Genomic DNA, 22,881 nt, shown 5'->3' with positions numbered 1-22,881 from the left:
TTAAACTGGGCATCTGTAACCCGCCACAAGCCTGCTTGGGAGTGGTGGGTAACAAATTAAATAACAACAACAACAATAAAGATACTAGTCTACCAGCACAGGCCAGCACAGATGTCGCAAAAGCAGTTATGCCCTTGGTGGTCCCTCTATCACTTGCCTCTTCCAAAGGGGTAAGGGGAGAACCCAAAAGTGCAGATGGGCATTAGCTGCAAAACAGCCCCTTCCAGAAACCAAGGCCATAAAGAACTTATTCATTTATGAGATGTTTAGGCTGCTCCTCGCCCACAAAACTTGTTGGACTAGAGTCAACAACAGGAGAAACAATGAGCGTTTACCACCTTGGGAAACCATGACACAAGCAGCTCTTTGAAAGAATCTTGCTTGTCTCCAAGCTTCATCCTATCTCCAAGCTTCAAATATATGACCCACGGGCTAAAATTGGTCTCTGCAGGGCTCATATCCAGCCCACAAGCAGCTGCCTCTCTCCTGCTTCCTTCTCTGGGGCTGCTGCTGTTACCGCAGCTCGCTCCCCCCCCCCCCAGCTCCTTCAAGAGCTCTCTCCTGCTTCCTTCTCCAGGACTGCTGTTGCTGGGGGGCAGCTTGCTTTTGCTTGGCTTTCTCGGTTGCAAGGGACAGATACAAAGCCAAGTCTCCCTTCCCTCCATTGGCTGGGGGAGAGGGACAAAAGTCCAAGTCTCATGGCACATTTAAGACCAACAAAGTTGAGTTTCAGGTGTAAGCTTTCATGTGCACACACACTTCTTCCAAGGGAAGGAGGGAGGGAGGGACAAGCAAAATTTGCTTTGAGATTGTCCTGCTCCACTATTTGAGACTTGATCTCTCTCGCTCTCTCTCGCTCTCTGTATGTGTGGGTCACACACATGGACATGTGTTAAAAGGATGGGGTGTGGCAAAGAGATGCACTGGGATAAGGGGAAAGGAGAATTAAAACGAAATTATTTTGGCTTATTCCGAATAAGGTGTTTATTTTTAGAGGAGACTTCTTTGTGCCTAGCTGGGATTTTATTTTCTTTCAAAGAGAGCAGGAAAGAGAATGCTTGGATCGGATTCCATTGTTTAATGACTGGAAGTAGATGGCTAAGTCCTTAGAAACACATTTATGTTTCCCAATGTTCCAGTTCAACAGATCTCCCTTTCTCCCCTCCCACCCCACTGGCTGCCTTTCTTCACATTAACCCCTCTCCCCTTGTTTCTACTCTCCCCACTGTTTCATTATCATCCCTAGCACTGAATGGATTCTGCCCACTCTGAAATCAACACACGAGTTCGCTTGGAGAGAAATCCGCCTCCAGGTTTAATGGATGAAGGGGAAAGGAAAACGAAAACCAAAAACCTGACATCACAGCTTGCAATCTCGATTAGTGGAAAGGCGCAAGAGTCCAGAAGTACTTTGATGACTGACCAAATGAGCTTTCATGAGTCACTGCCCACTTCTTCAAATGCAGTGAGACTGTGAGTCCATCGGCCCTTGCACCTTGGAGACTGGAGTGGTTTCGGATGCCAGATGACAACAGCAGGCGTTGGAAATGAGACAGGAAACCTTGGTCTCAATTCAGGCCGGGAAGGTGCATTGTCCTGAGCTTCAATTAAGTTCAGCTACAATTTCAGCTGCCTCTCTGTCTAGCCTCCCTTTGAAATTCCTTTCTATGAGAGTTGCTACTCTTAGCTCAGCAACTGATAGTCCTGGAAAATGAAAGGTTCCCCCACTGGTTTATGAATAGACTTATGTCCATTGATTCTTTGCATCGTCCTTAACTGAATCCTCCTGGGCTGAATTGACACCCACGTTTCATGTCTCATTCCCAATGCTGGTATCACTACACCTACCACTGCTCTGCATATCCCATCGAATCCAAGCAAGCCTATTATGGTCATTTGCCTGCTGTTGCCATTCGACATCGGAAATCACCTTTATAAGGTTTATATCTCTGGTACTTGTGCTGCATTTTAAGGCACTCATAGCCCAGCCTAACTAAGTGACATGCCAGATCCAGCCCTCGTAACAAACAATGCCTCTCTCTAGACCAAATGACACCCAACAACACCTTTCCTGGTGCCTCCCAGCTGTTTTTAGAAAGTGGGCGAGAATGCTGCCCAGAAGAACGGCTGAACATCTTATTGGCTGTGTGACACTGAACATCTTATTGGCTGTGTAGATGACAATAATTTTATTTCTGCAGCCGCTGCCACAATAGTAGAGGTATTATTCTCTCTCACAGTCCTCTTTACCAGGGTATTAAAAAAAATTACTTCTCTTGTCTGATGCTCTTGCATGCACTTTCTGTGGCAGCCATTTTGTGCTTGGCTGCACCTCTGGTGGCAGCCATTTTGTGCTTGGGCACACCAGCCTGTGTCAGAATTCCAAAGGATGCCTCCCAACCTTAAAAAGGTTGGGAACTCCTGCTCTAGACCAGCTGGCTTCCACTGAGCATCCACTGCAACCATATAGAGCAGGGGTAGTCAAACTGCGGCCCTCCAGATGTCCATGAACTACAATTCCCAGAAGCCCCTGCCAGCGAATGCTGGCAGGGGCTTCTGGGAATTGTAGTTCATGGACATCTGGAGGGCCGCAGTTTGACTACCCCTGATATAGAGCATGACGCGCCTCCCGGGTTTCAAGGCCTAGCTGTGAGCAAGGGTGTGTGTCTGGGCGTGTGCACACAATGTTCTCACTGGTTGCTTTCGTGCTGCCATAACAGTCAGTCATGCTTCACAGGAAAGCATCTCCAATTAGGGCTTAGGCTTTGATTACATGCAAATTAACTCCCGCTTTCTATTGGCACATCATCTCCGAGAGGGTACATTCTTTTTTAATAACCATATTAGTCCTCCGATGTCCACTGTAATTGCTTGCCATTAAAAGCGAACAATCAATACTGCAGGCAATTAACGTCAGCTTTTAAAGGGAATCAGGTATCTGTCACCTATTGATTTAAGTGCTAAACAGTGATGTGAAAACAAAACAAAACTGAAGATATAGTGAGACAACACCTTTTGTTATGCGATGACTGGATGTTATAAGCATACCGTGCTTGCTCACAAGTGAAATCGCTCCTCCAATGGATTGTTTTGTTCAAATTAACAGGATGCCTTGCAATAGAAGCCATCTGATGGGCAGTCCATCTGCTGGTATTGGCGTGCATTGTCCTTTGATGGCAGGTACTCTCGGCAGAGGTTGGCAGGAACCTCCACCACCATTCCGCCCTCTGAGAGCCATCGGTCCACTGAGAAGGCCAAGAGACTCAAAGCCCTCCAACCTCTGGAGAGCGAACTGCAAGGCTAAGGACCCCAGCAGGGTTTGCCTGAAGTGGGAAAGCCCACCAGAAATCAAAAACTCTTGTCTAAACTAGTTTTCCACGCAGCAGTAGGAGCTTCTGTGGAGAAGAAGGTTCTGCCATTCATAGGCTGTTGACAGAAATTAGGTTGATGGTGCAATCAAGTCACAGCCCAACTTATGGCAACCCTATAGGATTTTAAAGACAAGACACAAACAGAGGAGGCTGGCCACTGCCTGCCTCTGCATATCAATTCGGGAGTTCTCTGGGGGCCTCCCATTCTGACCTGATTGGCACAGGCTAGTCGGATCTTGTCAGCTCTCAGAAGGTGAATAAGTTCAAATTTGTAAGGGTCTACTAATATTATCATCACTATGTGTAATTCCTCTATATCTGTGACCCCAGAAGCTAAGCAGGGCTGGCCCCGGCTAGTATTTGGATGGCAGACCACCAAGGAATTTCTAGGGTCACTAGGCAGAGGCAGGCAATGGAAAGACACCTCTCTTGGCTTGAAAACCCTACAAGGGTTGCCATACGTTGGCTGTGGATGGCACGTTTCACATACTCCCACCCAAGTACTAACCAAGGCTAACCAAGGTGAGCGAACACAGTCTCAGGCTATCCTAGGCCCTCCAGGTCAGGGCAGCTGTTAGGTCTCCAGAGCAAATGCAACAGGTTCCACCAGAAGCCCCCCAAGCAATATCTGGCACGCCATTTGTGCTTCTGTCTGAAAATAGGCAACCACAAGCTTCATATCTTGATTGCGTGATTCATCTCTCTCTCTCTCACACACACACACTTGCACTCCTGTTCATGCTCCTTCCATCAAACACAACCTCACACCCAGTTCATCTAGACCCTTGGTGTTGGCAGCGGTGTTTCCCCTCTTTTAAGACCTTTTTCTGAATCTCCCCCAGCTTAACCTTAACTGCCTCTCAGGAAATACGTCCTGGAAACCCTTTTACAGACCATGAGAACGAGCAAGCAAAACATATAGATTTATCCCCCAACATCACCTCAGATGCACAAGTTTATCAGTGAGATTGTCTCACATGTTCAGAGTGGGGATGCTGAGAACTTCACAGCGGACTTCACAACGGACCGGTAGGTGAAAATGCCATTTTGGACAGCTGTGATCACAGTTGAGCTGAGCCACAGATCTCATCTTGCAGCTCAAACAGTGCGCTGAACATCCTGTTGGCAAGAAGCAAAGAGTTCCCATAGGACAGGAAGAGTCCATTATTTGGGATGTGGCCTATGCTGTCCCACTAGGGTACGTTTCCTTGCCAGGGCTCTTTAATCTTCTTGTTAAATCTTGAGCAGAGATCATCAGGAGCATCAGAGTGGGTTGTCACCATCATGCAGATGACACCCATTTTTACATCTGAGTTACAAGCCTCCAGGTGTAGCTGTGAAGGTCCTGGGGCCAGGAGGCTGAGGGTGAACAAGCCAAACCTTAATCTAGGTAAGACAGAAGGAAGTCTGGTTGGGAAGGCAAAGTGTTGATTTACCAGACTTAGAAGGGGGCTTAACATGAAACAAGAGGCAGAGAGTGGCTTCATCTGGCCTTTTTTTACCACCCTATCACACTGTCTGCTCACATTTAACTTAGAGTCCACAAGTACCCCAAGATCTCATTCACACAGACTGTTACCCAGAAATGTATCTCCCATCCAGTGTGCATGCTTCTCACTTTTGTGACCCCAGATGTAGAACTCTGCACTTCTCCTTACTGAATTGCATCATGTTCTCATTTGCCCACTTTTTCAGCATGTTCAGATCTCCTCGAACACTATCTCTATTGCTACTCTTCCAAGTCAGGTGTCATTTGCAAATTTAATTAGGAGTCCCTCCACCCCCTCATCCAGATCACTGATAAAAATGTTGAAAAGTACTAGACCCAGTACCAGATCTTGGGACATTGCAGTGCTCACCTCCCTCCAGTCTAATGGAACACCACTGACAACCACTTTTTGGGTCTGGTTCTCTAACCAGTTCTCTGTCCAACTAACCAAAGATCCAGTCTGAAGTCTTCCAGCTTATCCATTAGAACATCAAGGGGAATCTTGTCAAAAGCCTTACTGAAATCCAACTAAACATCAACTGAATTTCCACAATTTAGTAAGCTCATCGTTCAGTCAGAGAGGGAAACTAGGTTGGTCTCGCAGGGCCTGCTGGAGACAAATCCGTGATGATTTCCCCAGAACATCATCGTTTAAATGTTTCCGGATTGCCCTCTTTAATATTTTGTGTTTCATATTTTGTGTTGGGATTCAGCAACCAAGCTGTATCCAGTAAAAGGAACGTTGACTCTCGAAAGCTTATACCCTGGAAATCTGGTTGGTCATTAAGGAGCTACAAGTCTTGCATCTTTCCCTTCTACTGCAGACCAACATGGGCTGTACACCCAAAGCCACAAAGTGCTGTGTATTATGACAGCATCACTCAGTGCTTACTAATGGATGCTCAAGTGTGCAGATCCGGATCAATTTACACATGTTTGTTATTGCACGGCCTCATGTGAGTGGCAGTTTTCTCCTCTCCCTCAACCAGTGTCCGTAGAAAACATGAAACCTTTAAACCTGCTAAAAAGGGTTTGGGGGATGGTTACAACTTACAACACAGTATTCCTGACTTCATTGATGAGCAAAAGGAAAAGCCGCCGAAATGCCCCAATTAGGGATAAGTTGTTGCAAAGGAAGACGGACAAACAAAAGTCTGTGCTTGAAAAGCAGGGCCTATTCTGCACACAATAGATAATGCACTTTCAATGCAATTTAGAAGTAGATTATCCTGTTCTGCACAGGAAAATCCAGCTGCCAATGCATATTGAAAGTGCATTATCCTATGTGTGCAGAATGGGCCCAGGTTAACGGACAGATCTCTCTCTCTCTCTCTCTCTCTCTCTCTCTCTCTCTCTCTCTCTCTCTGTGATGTACCATCTTCTTTAGGGACTGAGAAGACTGAGCACTCTTTGTGCAGGTGCAAAAGAGGCTGCATGCAAGTGATACACCGAAGTCATTAAATGCCTTTGGCCAGGCATGGCAGAGCCATGACGACCCTGTAGCACAAGAGGGCTCCTATCCAGATGCGGAGCTGAGCTGAGCTGCACACAGAATTCGAGTCAGATATTAAACACTACCATGTTGGGGATCTGGAAGGAGGCTCAATTTGCCTGTGAGCGGGAGTTTGGATCAGGGTCTGTCCAGCATCTAAGCTCTCAATGCCCTTGGTGTGCTCTCTCAAGGTCAGCTGAGCATGCAGACTGTAAAACAAGAGCCATCCCAGAAAGGCACAGCCCCTTGCATCTTGTAGCTGTAAAAAATGGTCTCATACTCCCTACTTGTTTTTGGTCAAACACTCCCCTTTGCCAGGCAGAGAAAGATAACCAGCAACGAGGGTATCTGGTATAGGCTTTTCCTGCAGTGAGCAGACCTATTTAGGAGTCAATGGACTCTGGGTTATTTTCTGAAGACTCCTTTTGTGTTTTACCTTTGCGACTCAGTGTGTTTATCAATATATGCTATGTATGAGAGTCTCCACTTATTGTTAGCTTTCCACAGCAATCTGCTCATTTTTGGATTGTGTAGTCCTATTGCTGTATGTCCTGTTTAATTATTTCGCCTTCTGGGCATGCCAATATGGTTCTCTCTGTTAGCTCCTTGAGCAAGTAAAGACACTTTTTCCTGCATGGCTGAAATACAGCATGGTGGAAAGTGCTTGTCTTATCACAGCCAATGTATGGAACTACCAGAATGTCTTTGAGGCAAGCAGAGGTGGTTTGCCATTGCCTGCCTCAGTGGTCTCCCATCCATGTACTCACCAGGCTCGACCCTGCTTAGCTTCTGAGACACTGGGCTAGCCCGGGCCATCCAGTTCAGGGCCAGGAATGGCTTTGGGACTCGTATTTCCTTTCATAAAGGGTGTAATCCCACGTTTCATCTCAATTTGATGGGAAACAAAAAGTCACCGTCAGAAATGTGCTTCCAGCTGAAGCCGGCAGGAGGGGAAACAAATAAAAACAAAAAAAAATTCTTTAAAAATAGAAATGCAAAGAAACAAAATGGGGAAAAGAAAACCAAACCTAAATGGCATGCTTCTAATTCTCCTGAGCTTCAAGGGGTTTTTTTTTTGGTCTGTTTTGTATGGAGCACCTGACCCAACAAATACCCTCCTAGTGTACAAATGAAAGCCAATAATGTCGGCTAACAGCCATATTGACCATGTCAAATGGAACAAGCGCTGGAGGCATCTCCAAATTCATTCTCTGCAGCCGTGGCTCAGGCACATCCTTCGATAACGGGTGTTTCAAGCCCAGTCACCCAAGCAAATTAATGAGACAGTTTAGAGAAAGCTGGTGAGAAGTCCCTCCCCAAGACCTTTGTGCTTCTTTATCATCTGAAATAACTCTCTGGCTTACATTTTTCAATTCCAGATCGTGCGAAAAACATAAATTGATTTTCAGCAACCAAGTGAAGCTACTAAATCTTAAGAATGTACCATTGCTGTACATTCGCTGGACTACTTGAACAAAGCTCTCTCATTTCAACACCCCACAAGGGATACCAAAATATCACCCCGACCTGGGAAAACATAGGTTTGCAGCATATTATTTGCGTATTTAAAAAATGTATATCCTGCAGTCCACAGCCAACACAGATTCATCAAGCGTATTACAATGTGCAAGATATTTCAGGTGGGCAGCCATGTTGGTCTGCAGGAGAAAAACAAGATTCCAGTCTGGTACTTGACAAAGGTGTGTGATAAAGGGAGCTTGGACTCTCAAAAGCTTACACCAGGGATTTCCAACCAAGGCCCATTCTGCACACACTGGATAATGCACTTTCAATGTGCTTTTGCAGCTGTATTTTCCTGTGCAGACAAGGAAAATCGACCTCCAAAGTGCATTGGGAGTACATTATCTAGCCTGTGCGGAATGGGCCCAGGTTTCTGGGGACATCACTGGATGGCCACTTCCCTTGTTACTCTACACGCCTAGTCTTTTTCTCGACAATGGAAATGGGAAATGATCAATCAATCGATTGGCTGGCTCCCACATCTTACTTCTGCGCTCACTTCTCTGAAGAGGCATGTCACCACTCCCAGGGTACCAGGAGCCTGAAAAAATATTTCAGGGGTTCCTCCATGGTCAAAAGGTTGAAAAAGGCTGGTTTCCCTTAAAGGGGACTTTTCTATCAATGAATAGCTTTATCTCAGGACTCAGTTTACTGCTACCAGATAGCACAATGAACATAACCCAGAGAGGGACATCCCCCGTTAAAGAGAGTCTATTTATCAACCTAGCATCAATCTTGTTAAGTCTTTGATGCCAGTTGATTTAATCAGATCTGGGGAGCTAAGCAGTGTTGGTCCCGGTTATAATTGGGTTTGAGATCAACCAAGTCCAAGGCTGCGATACAGAGGCAGGCAATCGTTAGAGTATAGAGTCGCCAACCTCCAGGTGTTATCTGGAGATTTCCTGGATTTGCAGCTAGTATCCAGGTGACTGAAATCAGTTTCGTTAGAAAAAAACAACTGCTTTGGAAGGTAGACTGTATGCCATTGTACCCTGCTGGGATCCCTTTCTTCTGCAAACCCCACCGTCCCGACTTCCTGATAGTTCCCAACCTAGAAAAACCACTTCTGAATCTCTCTTGCCTTGAAAACCCTCCATGATGGTGATAAGTAGATATGGCCGATTTGTCTAGCAATCAGCCAAATGTGAGCCAAATTGCCCATCCCTGCAATTTAAACAAGCCGAATCAACCGTGGCCGAATCGTGATTCGGTGGTTCAGCCATGATCGGGCCAGTTTAAATGCCTCCCCCCAGCCTTCCCTGGTAGCTGTCTTGAAAAAGTGGGGTGAAGGCATTTAAAGAGCCCACCAAACAGCTAATGCCCCACCTTTCTCAGGCATCTCCAGGTGTCTTCCATGAAGATTGTATCTGAGGAAGTGTGCGTGCACACGAAACTTCGTACCTTGAATAAAACTTTCTTGCTTAAAGGTGCCACTGGACTCAAAATTTGTTCTTGGGCATTCTTGGAAGATGGTACTCAGAAGTCCCAATGGGTGAAGATAAATAATTTGTTAGAAATGACTTTAGTTGTTCAAGGTTTAAACATAAGGGTTTTTAAATGAATATTTTCTGTAAGGATATTATTATTATTATTATTATTATTATTATTATTATTATTATTATTATTATTATTATTATTATTATTATTATTTCAATTTCTATAGTGCCCTCCCAGCAAGCCAGGGTGGTGTACAATCTCACAACAAACAATAATATAGGTGAGCTCCATCTTGCAAGCCCTGTGGAATGATACCGGCTTGATCAGGGCTTGGATCTGCTCCAGGGGCTCATTCCACCAAGTAGGGGTCAGGACTGAAAATGTCTTGAGCATGTTTGAGGCTAGACATACTTCCTTTGGGCCAGGGACTGCCAATTGGTTGAAATTTGCAGAGTGACGTCCTCTGCAGAGAATGTAGGCAGATACGCCAGACTATGAATGGCCTTAAAGGTAATTGTCAATACCTTACAACCAATCTGGAATTCCACTGGAAGCCAATGCAGCCCTCCAAGATGTTCCTATGAGGACATAGGCCGCTGTGTTCTGGGCAAGTTGCAGTTTCTGGGTCAGGGCCAGGAATAAGGATAGGTCTTATAAGAATACAGCAAGCTACAGAAGCCCAATCTAGAGGTGACCGTCATGTGGATCACTGTGGCTAGCAGTGTCCAGGGCCAGGTAGGGCACTAGTGGTTTGGCTTGGTGAAGGTGGAAAAATGCCGGCTGTGCTACTCTTGCGATCTGTGCCTCTGCAAAACCAAACTAATAGCAGCCTACCTTTCCTTGGTTGTGGCCTGCCTGATGGGTGGAACCGGCAACAAACTGCGAGAGCCCTAGTGACACCATGAATGACACTAGCTCTGGGCCCATACCAGATATTAGACTGACTGCTAAAAGATGAACCAATATGATTCTGAGTGGGTTCAGTAGGACCCACCCACCTAAAATTAACGCAACTTGGATTAATAGTATAGAACTACTGCTGCAGCTGCTTTTCTCGCTGACAGTCCAAGTGGATTACAAAATATGAACAGCGACTGAGACAGCAAGGGCCTCCAACAAACAATGCATTAGGACTATGATTACAGAAGTGGAAAACAATGCAAATGAAAAGCTGTCTAAGGCATTGACATACTGTAATGGAAAAAGGGGGTTACAAAGACAGATGGTACGGCAATAAAGACTGGGAGGTGATACATACAATAAACATGAGAGAAGAATACAGTACCCCAGAGAAGCAATCTTCCGTGCTGTTCCATTAAACTACATTTCAAATCCTTATCCATCCATCCATGGTTCCTCTATATATTTGTGTAACAGCCTGGGGGGTGGAATGTTTCTGGCTGTCCAAGTTGGAATAGGGCCAATCAGGGTGCAGGCAGCCCTGCCCCTACAGCTCCCGCCCTCCCTCCCTGGATGCTAGCCATGTTTCTCTCAGACACACCAGAGACAGAGAGAGACACACAGAGCCCTGCCAACCAAACATGAGCAGACCAGCCCTAATCACCTGTTATGCCTCCTGCTCTGAGGCACACCACTTCAGCTTCCTGGAGAGGGAGAGAGAGAGAAAGAGAGAGAGACAGACAGAGACAGAGACAGAGAGAGATCTGCACTTCCCGGTGTCCCCTGGGTCCTAGCACCCATTGCATTCCTGCTTGCAATGGGCTTTCTTGTTAGTCCCTTTATAAAAGTGCACTCTTGAACCTTTCTGTTTTGCAAATTCTGTGAAAAGATAGACATGTTTGGGTCTTCATGACCACTTCAGGCAAGCCTTTCCACAGAGAATGCCTGAGGTTGAGGACTTGTTAATTTTCTCCTTTTGCAGACTGGCCCCATTTGAAGGTTTTGCTCAAATGAGCAAGGCTGTCAATGGCAGTTCATAGCAGGAGAGATGGTCCTGCAGGTACGTGGTTCCAGGGGCTTTGTCGATGACAACCAAAGCCTCATAACTGATTGACAGCAAATGGAATATCTGCAGAAAGAGAGTCACATGCAGATTTTGCTTAGTGCCCACTAGTAGCCGTGTAGCAGCCTTCTGTACTGAATAGAGATGTCTGAGGGCAAACCCATGTGAGCAGCACCACAGTAGTCCAGCTTCGAGGTCACCAGAGCATGCATCCATGCAGCTAGATCCTTATTTCCAAGCCCTACTACCTTTTTTTTTTGCAGCTGCCTTAGCTTCTTTCTCCAGCAATCAACTTGGATCCTGTATTACTCCTAAGCTCTTAATCAAGACTGCAATTATCAGCTAGTTCCCATCAAAAGTAGAAGCACAATCATAATAAAGGTTCACCTTAATCCCTTCTTGCTAAACTTCCTCTCCTTATGGACCAATTACTTTCATTAACTTTGGCTTTATGTCTGTGGCATTTCCTGGTCACAAAATATCTGGCCATTACGATGCATGGCCTGGTTACATCTTGATTAGATTACTGCAGAGGTAGTCAAACTGCGGCCCTCCAGATGTCCATGGACTACAATTCCCAGGAGCCCCTGCCAGCAAAAGCTGGCAGGGGCTCCTGGGAATTGTAGTTCATGGACATCTGGAGGGCCGCAGTTTGACTACCCCTGGATTACCGTAATGTGCTCTACATAGGCCTGCCCTTGAGAAGCACTCAGAACCTTAAGTTGATATAGAATATAGCAGCTAGGTTGTCGACTGGAGTGGGCTATGGGAACTACATCACTCTAACCTTGACCCATTTACACTGGCTCCCAATTTGCTTCTGGACCCAATTCATGGTGGTCTTAACCTTCAAAGCCTTATATGGTTATGGACCCACGAATTTCAAGGACCTACTACCCCCTTACAAACTTACCCTGTTGGTATTTCAATGATCCCTTCTTTCTAACCAATGATTTCATTGCTGTTTTTATGTTTTGTATGTATTTTAACTATTTTAATGACTGTAACGATGTGTGAGGGGTTAATTTTTATTTATTTATATATATTTATATACCGACACTCTCAAACGTCTCGTGGCGGTTTACGAAATCCATTAATGGGGGGGGGGAGATTTGATTTTAATAGCTTTAAAAGCAAAATTAATAGGGAATGGTATCCTGTATATTAGTTTCCTCAGTGGTCCTTGTAAGGGCAGAAAGGCGTGACACCAAATTTGTAAATAAATATTTCATCCACAAAACAAATCTACTAAAAGACTATGTCAATATAGGCAGCACATCTAAGTTTTGTAAAGCGGCGACCGCGTTCAAAGCAGCCTTATGGATACTTTGAGCTACTGGAATAATATTGTCTTCTGCTTTTCACACTAATAGCATTTCGAATGAGTTGACCAAATATTAATGAGCTTTCATTGCCTAGTCAGTTAATAGGTAGATGAATTCTATTTATTCACTCACTAACAAAACCAACAAAATAATTCCACACTGTTTCTATATTTCAGCATTAGCTCAAACCACTAATTAATTAATTTAATGCACTGAAGCACTTTTGTTGAGTTCATAAGAGTTTAGATTTTATTGATGAATAGGCATCTATTATGCATTAAGTTTACCATAATACTCTCTACTGGTGATTTTTGTTGTTGTTGCAAATTGCTGTACAGCATGGGAGGCCTTGCAGGTGGCTGTATGCTAATATCAGATCAAAAATGTAACAGGCATTGAAGGAATCTTTTGGGCTAAGACTAGGATCCTTTTCGAGGATGATATGATTAAATAGAGGATCAGGAACTTGATGGGTGCTGCATTATACTGTAAAAAGGTGTTTATTGGAAATGGTCAGAACAAAAGGAAAATAATAGATTTCTTCATGGTTCTCAAGAAAACATCTAAGGAGGAAAGAGAGGAGGAGGAAGGAAGGGACTCCCTTTCATTAATGAACTCCTTGAAAGCTTTGATATTTAATGAATTGGAGACTACTGAAGAAAGGATTAATCACAATAATGGGGATTGGGAGAAATGGCAGGGAAATAAATTAGAAGAACAGGACAAGAAATTGAAAGATAAACTGAATAATAACATGTCTGAAGTAGACGCCGTGGTGACCAACTCAGATAAATGTAAGCATAATGTTAGAGTTCTGGAGGAGAAATTTTCTCAACTAGAGGAAGAAGGCTTAAAAAAAAATCCTGAGGATGATTTACAAAGAAAGCCCAAAATGAGAATCGAAATCAACATTTAAAATGCCAATGAGTTCTAGAAAAAACTGAAAGGTTTAATTGGATTGTTTGAGGAATTATTGAAAGGAAACTTGATACGATAAACGGTGTGGTTTTTGGAAGACCGTTTGTGCACTGGAGGTTTCATGCTGGGCTGCAGGCTGGAGTTTTAGTTGTGGCAGGTTGCCCCACCTCTTCCTGCACCCACATGGGGGAGCATTTGGCCTGCTGCACGTCTTCTGGCCCTGATTTGTGCTCCTGCACAGGAGCTGGGGCAGTGAAGTTCCCAACGCACAAACGGTCGAAGAGAAACCAATCAGAGGGTTGTTGCTAACATAGCAGAGAAACTAGGCAAACAATTTGTTTATTTATTTAATTTATAGCCTGCCTTTCTCACTGAGACTCAGGGTGGATTGCAAGGTTCAGCAATGTTATATGAGCAGCATAAAACAGATAACAAGCACAATTAGGGAAACCATGAGATGGGCTGACCTCGTTTATTACTCCAAGAACAAAAGGCATCATCTTAAATACAACATGACAGGGAAGTGATTGATCGCATAACGTTATGACATTCGGATTATAACCATGCCATTTTAAGCGGAGTTGTATCCTTCTATGCCTTTCACTGTACCCGAATTATAAGGGTGTAACGCTGCTTAGGATGGCACTTTACATGACTTACATATGCAGGCACTAATTGCTATCCATTCCCATTTCTTAGACAGAAGCGGGGGTCTTCTAATATTCTGCGTCATTGGCGCCTTGCTTTCACATTGAATATACAGAAGGAGTGAACTGCCATAAAAACATGAAGAAGAGGAACAACAGCAAGAGTTCAAGACAAAGCATAAATACCGATTTTCGAAAGCAGTCAGGCAGCTAGGGATTTTCCCTAGCTAAATTTCTATATTTATACAGATTTTGGAGAAAGGTTCCTGGGGTCTTCCATTCAGCCCACCATTTAAGTTCTGCTGCTCAAGCCTTGCTGTTTGTCCCCACACCTTCACAGGTGAGATGAAAGCTAGGAACTGGGCCTTTTCAGTGGTAGCAACTCACCCTTGGAATGATCTCATCCTTGAAACCTTCTGGTACCTTCTTTGCTTTCTTTTAGACATCCAGCCAAAGAACATATTACCCAGACTTTTAAATGTTCTGTGGATAGTTTTTATGTTGTTTATAGCCAATGGCTTCTTTTTACTTGGTTGTTTGTTTTAATGGCTTTTTAGGTTGAATTTGTCTAAATTATAACCCGCCTGAACAAGATTCTGAAGAAGAGGCAAAGAAAAATTCTAAATAAATAAAACAGCATTCAGGGTGGACTGCCCGTGTTGACCTCAAGGGACTGAACTCTCCTGATAACTGCTACACATCTGACGTGCTTCTCAAAAGAAAGAAAGCTAATGAGTTCAAACTCATTTGAATATAGAGGCTAAGTACTTGGAACAACTGAAAGCAGGTGACACATATAGAGTACACTGCATCTAATTTCTGATTAAAAACAGGCTTACCTATTGTCATTAGCAATAAAATTGTTTTAGACAATGTTTGTGATGATCAAGGCAGATGTGTAATGTTAAAACAGTCTTAGGGAACGTTTGGTCCTTATTACAGCGAGGCAAAATTTGTACTGAATATTAACGAAGAAGGTAGATGAATTCATTTAAAAGGAAATAATAATAGGGGGAGATTTTAATGGAACTATGAATGCCACGTGTCACATCAGAAGTAGCATGGCCAATTATGTGAGACTGTGGGTGTCATTTCAGTGATTTATTCTTTATTGTTGAACGGATCCCGCTTCTGGTGAGCATAATGCTTCTGGAACCACAGGCAGGACAACCAGAATGAGAAATGTCATTAAAAAGTACTTTAAAGATGAAGACAAACTAAAATATCTTGTATAGCACTCCCTGAGCTTGGATCTAGGGCTAAAGTCATGTGATCTTACGACAAGACCTCAAACTATCAGTTTCCTGTAAAATACAAAGAAATATCCTAAATTATAAATTCCATCGTAACAGTGGATATATGAAGAAATGGGAAATAGATATGGGGAGGGAGATATCACTGAAAGAACACACTTGGATTTGGGGAACAATTACAGTGACCCTAATATTTGTGGATTTGAAAGAGAATTCTTGTTCCATTGGCTCAACACAGATTAGAGTGTATTTATTCAACTCCTATAAATTTATGTTGGCGATGTCAGATGAGACAGATTTGCTTCATATTTTGAAAACTGTCTCACATCCAGACCTTTTGCAGACAAGTAGTCCTCACAATTCAGGACATGACAGGTTTTCCATTCTATTTGGCTTTATTATGTCGAACAAATAGATATAGAAATGATTTTGAATTATATACTGGGGAAAGTTGAGTCTCCATCTAACAATATTAATAAAGAATAATAATAACCATTTATTATTATAGCCTGGCCTTCCCTGTTGGCTCAGGGCTAGTAACAAAAATAATAAAACAAATATCAAAAATTAAATGAGATTATTTTTTTAAATGCCTCCTTAAAAACCTTACTAAGGGGGTTAATTTATATCGGGCGAGTCAGTATTTTATGGGTGGGGTTGTAAGGCAGTGAGGCCAAAGTTTCCTCAATATTAATTCCTAGTCTCAACCACAAGCCTGGTGGAATGGCTCTGTCTTACCAACCCCCTAGAACTGTTGAAGGTCTTGGAAGGCCCTGATCTCACCAGGGAGAATATTCAACCAGGCCAATCTTAACTCTTTTGGCCCAGGGATTCTGTGCACAATCTGGCCTTTTGATCTTAGTGCTCTTTGGGGGGAACAGGGGAAGAGGCTCTCCCACAGATAAGACCATGTAGTGTTTTAACTGTAAGAATCAAAACATTGAATGTTATTCGATCTTCAGTCTGGAGCCTGTGCAATTGGGACTAGCACTGGTCCTGCTGCATTCTGGACCAGTTGGGAGCGTCTAGATCAGCTTCAAGGGCAACCCTGTGTAGAGCAAGTTACAGAAGTCTCATCTATTTCTAATGGGGAAGAGATTAGGAAAACTGCTTTATTTTTTAGCAAACTGGTATACTACAGAAGAAGCCAAATGGCTGCAACTCCTTATGGAGATTGCTTTATTGAGAAATTCACCTCTTAAAGCACATTCCACCTCCTACGACCCTCCTGCTGGTTGCCAGGCACCGCCTATGTAAGGACAGTGAGAACATCCAAGGTGGAGTTCATACTTTTGTATACTATCATTCTCGTCCCCTCCTATTGCATTTTTCTATGTTTTATTTTATTTTAAAAGCATGACCAAACCCTGTTTTTTGAGGAAGGGCTGCATCTCAAACACCAAGAAAGGATGATACAAGGTACAATATATCACAGAGGAAACATGTGCGCCTATCAGCAGACCTGGAGCAGCAACCACAAATTATGTACCTGGGACATTATTGGTAGAGGCAGCCCTTTCAAGGGTACAGATTATCAAGCACTCTCTCCACCAATGCCCTGGACTCAAAACAGCAGCAGAAGCCTGGGGACATCCAAGCTCAAAGGCTGGGGAGATCCAAATTCAACCACACAGCTCATAAGGACCCATTATACATCTGGATAAACTGGGAGGGAGGGTCAAGGATGCCAACAACTTTTTGGAGGAAAGGGTGACACATTTTAATAATATTTAGCTCATAAACTATCATAGAATGTCAGGGTTGGGAGGGATCCTGGTCACTGCAGCAGGGAGCCAGCTTGGTGTAGTAGTTAGGAGTGCGGACATCTAATCTGGTGAGCCGGGTTTGATTCTGGGCTTCCCCACATGCAACCAGCTGGGTGACCTTGGGCTCGCCACAGTACTAAGAAAGCTGTTCTGAGCAGTAATATCAGAGCTCTCTCAGCCTCATTCAACTCACGGGGTGTCTGTTGTGGGGAGAGGAAAAGGAAGATAATTGCAAGCTGCTTTGAGATTCCTTCAGGTAGAGAAAATCAGGTAGAGAAAAGCGGCATATAAGAACCAACTCTTCTTCTTCTTCGTCCCTGAGGTCATCTGAGGGGCTGTTCATCTCAGATTCCTTCTTGTCTTGGGGCAGCTTCCCCCTTAATTTTACCTTAATTGCAGGCCACTCACACCACCCCTGGAGGCAAAGCACAAGCCCCCTCCTCTTGCCCACACAACTGCTATGTGCAACGTTTGAAAGTGGGTGCCTGGCATCTGTCCTCTCCTCTGTAAAGAGGCATCGTTCTCATTTTGTAGGCAAAAAAGGGACTTTTATTTGCCACTGCGGATAATCTCTTGGCAAGACGCACCATCCTCCCTCCTGGGTTTTGCTTCCCTTGAACACACACCCAAGATGCTTTCAAAGGCTTCTTTTAAGCCTCTTAATTAATTTCATTCTTTTAAGAAGCATTGAAAAAAAAAAAAAAAGTATGGTATCTCTTCTTGCCCGTCCACTGGCTGCCTCGATTAAATTCTTTTCAAATTGTCAACATGAAAGCGAGACAGCCGTTTTGGCTTGGTGCAATAAGCCTCCAGGTGAGGAGGCTGCTGGGTTGGGCTTCCTGGAAAAAGTCTTCACCAGTGCAGGCAGCTGCTTCCTGCAAACATCTTAACTAGAGCAAGCAGCTGCTTGCTCTCTCCAGGCACCTTCACCAGTGTCCATGTCTGCAGGGTCTTTTCTTCTGGGCTTGGAACACTGGCTGGAAGATGAGCTCGGATTGGGTCCCAGGGAATGAATGACAGAGACCTTCAGAGCAGGCCTACTGGATCACACCTGCAGTCTGTCAAGTATGAAACTGGCCAGTCAGATGCTTTGGGAAACTTGTATGTGTGTTATGTGCCATCATGTCACTTTGGACCAAGAACCATAGAGTGGGAAGTGGCCATACAGGCCATCTAGTCTAACCCCCTGCTCTATGCAGGATCAGCCTAAAGCATCCCGGTTAAGGATCTGTCTAGCGGCTGCTTAAAGACTGCCAGTGAGTGGGAGCTCCCCGTTTCTTTAGGCAGTCAATTCTACTGCTGAAGTACTTGACTGTGAAAAATTCAAATACTTAAAAGAGAGCCATCATGTCCCCTCTCAACTGCCTCTTCTCCGAGGCTAAACATTCCCAAGCCTCTCAGCCTTTCCCAGGGCTTGATCTCTTCAGATCTTGGAAATACCAGGCATTTTATCAAGTTGGCAATGTCCAATTGCTCTCCTTTCCTTCCCCATACTGGCCCAGGAGACATTCCTCCTACGCAGACAACAGGAGATTGGCCGAGATGCTCATTTAACTAGGCAGGCCTATCGCAGCATTGTGCGATTGCGCATTACGCACAAGGAGGGACAGTAGCAGTCAGCAGACCTTGTCTACTGAGCATCCCAGAGCTCAGGGGTAGTCAATCTGTGGTCCTCCAGATGTTCATGGACTACAATTCCCATGGGCCCCTGCCAGTGAACGCTGGCAGGGGCTCATGGTAGTCCATAGACATCTGGAGGACCACAGGTTGACTACCCCTGCCAGAGCTGATTGGATTTTTCAAGCCTTGAGCAGGTGCTGGAGCTCCATCCTTATTAGCAAATAAAGCCTTGCTTGTGGGACTCCCAGAAGCTTCTGGCCAGACTGGATGCTCTGATCCAGCTGGGTTCCTATTGTCTCCTTAACTCTCTCGCTCCATGTCCATCACTATTCTCTTCAGGAAACCCAAGTCCCTCAATATACCCTTATGGTTTGTCTGACCTATAAGTCTTTCCACAAGCCTAGTGACCTAAAGTTTCCAGGTCTCATGGTGGCAAGTGTGTTGAGGATCCTGAAGTTCTAAGATGCAGCAATAACATAACCTGCTCAGAGGTGGGTATACCAAATGATGCACTGACTGAATAATTGAAATTATAGCCCACGTATTTTTTCCATCCTACAACTCAAAGTGGCATCCATGGGGCGGGGGAGTCTTAAGCACTCCCATTCAAATGCAGAGCATATTCAGAATGGTTCAGCCCCTCTAAGAGAGCTTTCATAGAATCACAGAATCATAGAGTTGGAATTGACCTCCAAAGACATCTAGTCCAACCCCCTGCAAAATGCAGGAACTCACAACAAGCTGCCCACCCACAGTGAACCCAATTTCATGCCCACTTTCATGCCCAGGACTTGGGGATGTCTAGAAGAGATTGCAAAAGGACCAGAGTTCATGGTATATATGGGTGGCCACACTTGTACTTCTTCCTAGTCCCTAGTTAACAGGTAGACTGGGCAAGTATCTCCTCTTCTCCAGAGCTGTAACTGATCATACAATACTTTTGGCTGGTGGCACTGGGCCCCGTGATACCGGCCTGACCTACCACTTTCTGTGGATGATCCACCCAGGACTGTTCTGAAGGCTCTTTTAGCAGCCCCTCACTCACTCTACCCTGATGCCCTAGGCCAGAGGTGGTCAAACTGTGTCTGTAGACTACAATTACCATGAGCCCCTGTCTACTGGTAATTGTAATCTGCATGGTAATTGTAATTAATGGACATCTGGAGAGCCACAGTTTGTCCACCCCTTCCCTAGACAATTACCTAGGTCTGCTTAATGGACAGGTTATCTTTCATTATTCCTGGAGAAGCAAGTCAGTTTAGGTCTACCAGGCATAAAATGCTTCAGGTCATTTCCTATCAGGAGCTAGGTGAAATATGCACATGATGCCAATTTCTACAGTCACTCTGTAAGTGACTGTTTACTTTCCAGCTTCAATTGAAAGTGCTGGTTATTACCAACAAAGCCCTTCATGGTCTAGGGCCCACATATCAGCAGAACTGCCCCTCCTGAAATGCTTCACTGAGATAGCGTTGTTTATTTGAACAAAGTCTTCCCAAGGTAGGGGAAGATCAACAGTCTCGACATCCCCTTTTTGTTGCGCTGTTGATTATAGGCAGTCCATTGCATTTTCTCGTTCTGTAATCTACACTGTGTTTTAACGAGAATGTTTGGCTAAAAATGAAAAGTAAGCAAGCACCTAATTCCCTCTTTGCACGAGAGGTACAGGTGGGATATGTAGCAAACTTCCTGGAGAGAGGTTTCTCTATATTGTGGGGGGAAGGGGGGAGCAGCTGCTAAAAGAGAAGTACCCTGAAAATCCCTGAAGAAAGAGTTCCTAACCTCCAAGGGGATACTCAAGGGAGGATATGCACAAACAAGACCTCTTTTCTGAGGATATGCACAAACAAGACCTCTTTTCAGAGACTTTAAGTTCTGCCTGAATTCATTGGTTGTGTACAATTATTATACAACTGAGGAAGTCCAGCGAAACTAGTTTATACTTAAGATACTAGCCTTGGTTGCTTTGATTATTACTGTTAAAGATATTGCAGACAAGATACTTCTTCCTCTGCCTGAATTTATTGGTCATGTACAATTATTATACAACTGAGGAAGTCCAACGAAACTAGTTTATACCTAAGATACTAGCCTTGGTTGCTTTGATGACTACTGTTAAAGATATTGCAGACAAGATACCTCTTCCTCTGCTTAATGTTGATCTCCAGTTGAAATGGGAGACTATATTACTACAGTTGAAACAAATTCTTCAGAACACGTTTTATTGTGTGTTTTTTTTCTTGTTTGCATCACCTCCAGGGGGAGCCTGGAAATATCTTGGAATTACAACAGCTCTTCAGCATATAGAGATCTGTTCTGGGGAAAACGGCTGTTTGGAGGACGGGCTCTATGGCATTATAGCTCCTCTCCACAAACCTCACCCTCCCAGGCTCTGCCTCCAAATCTTCAGGAGTTTCTTAACTTGGAGTTGGCAACCAAATGCCAAGAAGCTGGGTATGAGGCCTTCTTTGGAGTCCCAGCAGCAGGACTAGTTTAGTGGAGGCCACAGCACCCAAACTCTGCTATAACCATGTGTATCAGATACTGGGAACTATAAAAATGACCCCTGCTTGATCATGCTCAACAAGAGACACTTCCTCTTTTCAAGAATTCGTGGCCGGCCACAGACACAAACCCACAGGCGACAGATTCTTCTGATTGCCCAGCAGCCCCCAAAGGCCTGCTTAAAGCCGAGTGGCTTTCAACCCAACGCAGCAGAGAAAATAACAGCAAAGAGAAGTGTCCTCGCTTGTCAGATGTGAATCAAGGGGGAAAAAAGTGCAGGATCAATTATTTACTCCCCATTGTTAGGCAGCGGCTCGCTTTACCCCTAGAGAGGTCATTATCAGAGATTATTGACTAAGAGTCAGGAAACAGCCGTGGGCTGTGCCACAGGTCTTCTTAAACAGGAACGCGCACTTTTTCCACCCGGCTATTCCCTCATTGTTGAAGTTCTCATTCCAGCAAGACTGGTCTCTGCTCTGCGCACGTAAGAAAGCCGAACAATTCCTGCCTTGCTAAATATTGATGCTTCCTTGCAGGTCAAAAGAAGATTTTTCAGAGACTGGGTAGACCGTCGCTAATGACCTGCAGCCAAATTGAAATCGATACGTGAAATCCTGTCTGGCCTGGATGCTCCTCTGCCGACCTCCCTGGACCCCAGTCAGGCCTCTAGACTCCAAAGCAATCTTGGTTGCCGTCTTCTCTCCCGTCGATGCACGCCTGGGCCCTGTGTGAGGCTTCCTCTTTCTTTTTTCCCCAGCTTCCTGCCTTCAGCACTCCCCTCTAGCCTCTGTTTCTTTAAGACCCATCACCTCCCACCCCCAGTCTGCTTCTCAGCTCCCCCCACCCCAATTCTGCAGGCTCATCACCGCATGGCTCCAAAGTTTCTTTCCCCAGGATGCGATTTGCTGCTTGAACCAATTTTTGTCTTTGCAAAGCAGAAAAAAAAGCATTCGCAGAGAGCTAACAGACAGAGGCCAAGTGTCTACCAGTCCTACGGCCGCTGGTCCACGGCACCCATCCAATCTGTTCAGGATCTGGCCCTCAATGCTGGCAAACCCCAATGAATGCAGAGGCCCCATTTCCAGAGAAGGAAGCCCCTTCCAAATGTTGCAGAGACTCACTGGAGGGAAGTATCATCAAGTTATGACTGGCTTATGGCAACCCCAGAGGGTTCTCAAGGCAAGAAAAAGTGCCTTATGGTTTATAAGTCAGTCAGTCAGTAAAATAAGGTTTATGGTAACCTCATAGGGTTTTCAAGGCGGGAGCACAACAGAGGCGATTTAGGATTACCTACTTCTATGTCACAATCCTGGGCTTCTTTGGTGGTTTCCCATCTAAGTATTAACCAAGTTTGACCCAGCTCAGCTTCTGAGGTCCAATGAAATCGGGCTATCCTGGGCCACTCATGGCAAGGTATAGACGGCCTATAGGGCCCATTCTGCACACACTAGGTGTTGCACTTTCAATGTGCTTTTGCAGCTGGATTTTCCTGTGCGAAACAGGAAAATCTAAAGAGCATTGAAAGTGCATTATCCAACATGATCCAAAGTGCATTATCCAAGATGGTCTAAAGT

General features: G+C 44.6%; 1 protein-coding gene across 4 annotated transcripts in view; it reads right to left on the bottom strand.

Moving 5' to 3' along the window:
• Positions 1-22,881, bottom strand: part of GRIK3 (glutamate ionotropic receptor kainate type subunit 3) — a 250,049-nt gene that overhangs the window by 6,550 nt on the left and 220,618 nt on the right. The gene's annotated exons all lie outside the window — the stretch shown is intronic.

The sequence above is a fragment of the Paroedura picta genome, chromosome 5, assembly GCF_049243985.1.
Source record: "Paroedura picta isolate Pp20150507F chromosome 5, Ppicta_v3.0, whole genome shotgun sequence".
Taxonomy (NCBI): Eukaryota; Metazoa; Chordata; class Lepidosauria; order Squamata; family Gekkonidae; genus Paroedura; species Paroedura picta.
The sequence above is the reverse complement of the archived record's forward strand: the minus strand, read 5'-3'. Positions and strand labels throughout refer to the sequence as shown.